Genomic DNA, 3,294 nt, shown 5'->3' on the forward strand with positions numbered 1-3,294 from the left:
ATAAATTAACATATTAAAGTCTTCTTTGTTTTCTATTTAGTTCCCAGAATTCAGTTATCTTTACAGCTATTGAAAGTTTTAGAAGCAAAAACAGTAAAGCGCACTTTTATTGGTTTTGAAATATTAAAGACGAACCTTATTGCTATATATAACCTAGTCTACTTAATTTTTTCTTGATATTAAGAAATTTAGAAGCAAAGCCAGTTAACTCCAATTTTGTTGTTAATAAAGTAAATAAGAAAATTTTGTTTTTCTGTAAATTATTTATCAACTTAAAGTTAAATCATGTAAATATTAAAGTAATTTAACTAAAATTCTTAGTTTTCATATTCATACGATTCTAAACTTGGAGTTAGCTTACTTTGCTTTAAAAGAAATCCAAATGCAATGAGTATTATTAGTTAAAAGATAGCTTTAGTATTGTGGAGATAACATTTGGTTAATTTATGAAATATGGAGTTTGCTAACTCAGCTTCTAAATACCTTTAGTATTCTTTTATACATAAAACGTCTTTTTTTCCTTACAAGTGGGAAGTTCAGCTCAAAGTTGTTAAAAAGAAACTTGTGTTTATCATTGTAGGTACTCTACCTTCTTCAATGTTACCTCTAAACAATAGCGAGGCTTTGTGTTAATAAATAGGTTTCATTTGAAAAGAAATTTACTCATTTCATAATTTGGAATGTTGAAAAGAAACAAAAAAAAAAAGAGGCAACAACAAAAAACTTGGTAACATTGTTAAAAGAAATTTCTTATTTACTTCTTCTTTTTCTTTTACAACTTCGGGTACTTGTTTTATTTATCAAGCACTCTAGTTCATACGTATAATAAAACTTAAGAAGTCGAGTTAAAAAGTAGTGAAAAAAATATAAAGAAAATTTTACACTGACAGCTAGACTTTCAGACACACTGTCAAGCAGTACAAACAGTGACAATATACTTATCTCTCAACCGAGTTAATGCAAGAAGAAGGGATTCTTCTATATGAGAAAGTTCAACGTCATTGCTGTTTCAAATAAGAAAAATGAGAAAAACTTTCAAATCAAAAAAGAAAAGAAATTCTTTATAAAATTTTCAAATGCCTGAATTACTAATTCAACAGGTCTTTGCTTTGCTGGGGCACACAAGACAAACAAAATTTTGTAGCTCTAACCTTAAGGCCTAGAGAAAAGAAGAACTTTTTTTGTTTTAGTTTTCTTCCATACAAGTATAAGTATAGTACATATGATTATAGCAGTAGTTCAGTTATTTAAGAGTTTATAGTTCAAGTGGACGTCATTCAACTTGAGTTGAAAAGTTGTATACAATTTATGTAAATTTCCTCTCTTCAAGTATAAACAAGTATTAAATCCATATATATGTATATATACTTTATAAATCACTTTAAGTAGGTGTCTTGTTTTGCTACATAAAAAATCAGCTCTTGAACTCTTAACTGCAGGCAGAATGACAACATTTATCAAATAACTCTACTAAAATTATGTTATTTTATTTAATTTTCTTCTTCATTTAATCTTAATTTTTTATATTAAAACAAGTACATTTATATAACCCTAAAATTATGCTATTTACTTTTCATTTAACAAGCCCTCATTGTAGGCAATTATTTAATTTTTTTGTCAGCCTAAAAATACAGTAAACTTTTGAACAAACTGTAAATTTAAATACAAATTTCTATAGAAATAAATATTGTTGCCCATTATATGGTATTTCAGTTATTTTTACCACATTATTTGTTATTGTATTGCATACTTTTGGGGGTCTGTCAAACAATCGAAATTTATTGCATAGTTTTTTTTTATTCTTCTACAAAGTTCATTAAAATGTCGTATGTCTATACAAAATGTCGAATATCTTAAATCATTATTCCCTATTGGGAAATGTGTGCAATTTATGTTAATGATTTCCAGTGAAAGATGAAATTTTTAATGTCTAGACATAAAATGTATTGAAAATATAAAACTATAATAACATTTTGGTACATACGCAGAGTTCTAAAGCTTAAATTATGAAATTACAAATGTTTTAAAGAAACATTAGATAACGTTTAATAATTCATATGGATTAGTACTAAGCTCAATCACCAGTCAACCTATAGTAAATACCAGAGAAGATTTCATGTGGCAACAAGATAATAGCGCTCTATCACTAAGTCCATTAATAGAAAAAAGTGGTACAGTGAAATAACTCCCAAATGAAATAACTCCCAACGGGTAAAATGAAATAACACCCAATCAACTGTCCATACAAATTGGGAATTATTTCATATGAAATAACTCCCAATTTGTTGGAACTTATTTCATATTTTAATGTTACTGAAATGAAATAACACCCAATAAAATTTTTGTTGGGAATTATTTCATTTTTTTGAAGAAATTAGTAGATATTTCATATGTATTGGAAGTTATTTCATTTCTGTAAATTTTGTTGAAATTGGAAGTTATTTCATTCTTGTTGGGAGTTATTTCATTTTGTGGTAATAATTTTCCAAACTTTGGTGGATAATGCATTTTGGATCCTTAAACAAGTGTCGTGGACAGCCGGCCTTCGGCCGGGCGCAAGGGTTTAAAACTCTGGGGAATTTCGAATACTGGCTTCGCTAAATTTAACCTTTCTTTGTACACCATGTATTTTATATCATTATGATTATGAACACTACGATACTTTCAAATATATCACAATTCCATATGACAATTTTAATAATGCCCATGAGCATAGTGATAGTCCATTTATCATGAAAAGGCTTAATTTAGCGAAGCCGGTGTGTGAAATACCCCAGAGTTGAAAACCCTTGCGCCCGGCCGAAGGCCGGCTGTCCACCACACTTTCGTAAGGAGTTGGGAGTTATTTCACTTCTGTTGGGAATTATTTCATTGGAAGTTATTTTACACAAATAGATTCTTCGACTTGGGAATAATTTCATATTTTTTGGGATTTGTTTCATTGGGAGCTATTTCGCATTTTTTGGGACTTACATTTGTAAAACTCCCAAACTTCCAATTACTGGGAATTATTTCATTTTAAACTTTGGGAGTTATTTCATTTTAAAAGTTAATTTTTGATGAAATTGGGGTTTATTTCATTTTACTCGTTGGAAGTTATTTCATTTGGGAGCTATTTCACTGTACCGAAAAAAGTCTTTCCTATAATCTAGTTTGCAGTTTAACCAACAGTCTAGTATAGAATCTTGTCTAAGGAGTGAGATCGAAAAATTCTTAACATACATATATGTTTATAAAAAAGAAACCACTAAACTTACAGCTTTATTGTTTTTTTATTTGATTCAAATTATTATT

Source organism: Lucilia cuprina, chromosome 3, assembly GCF_022045245.1.
Source record: "Lucilia cuprina isolate Lc7/37 chromosome 3, ASM2204524v1, whole genome shotgun sequence".
NCBI classification, from domain to species: domain Eukaryota; kingdom Metazoa; phylum Arthropoda; class Insecta; order Diptera; family Calliphoridae; genus Lucilia; species Lucilia cuprina.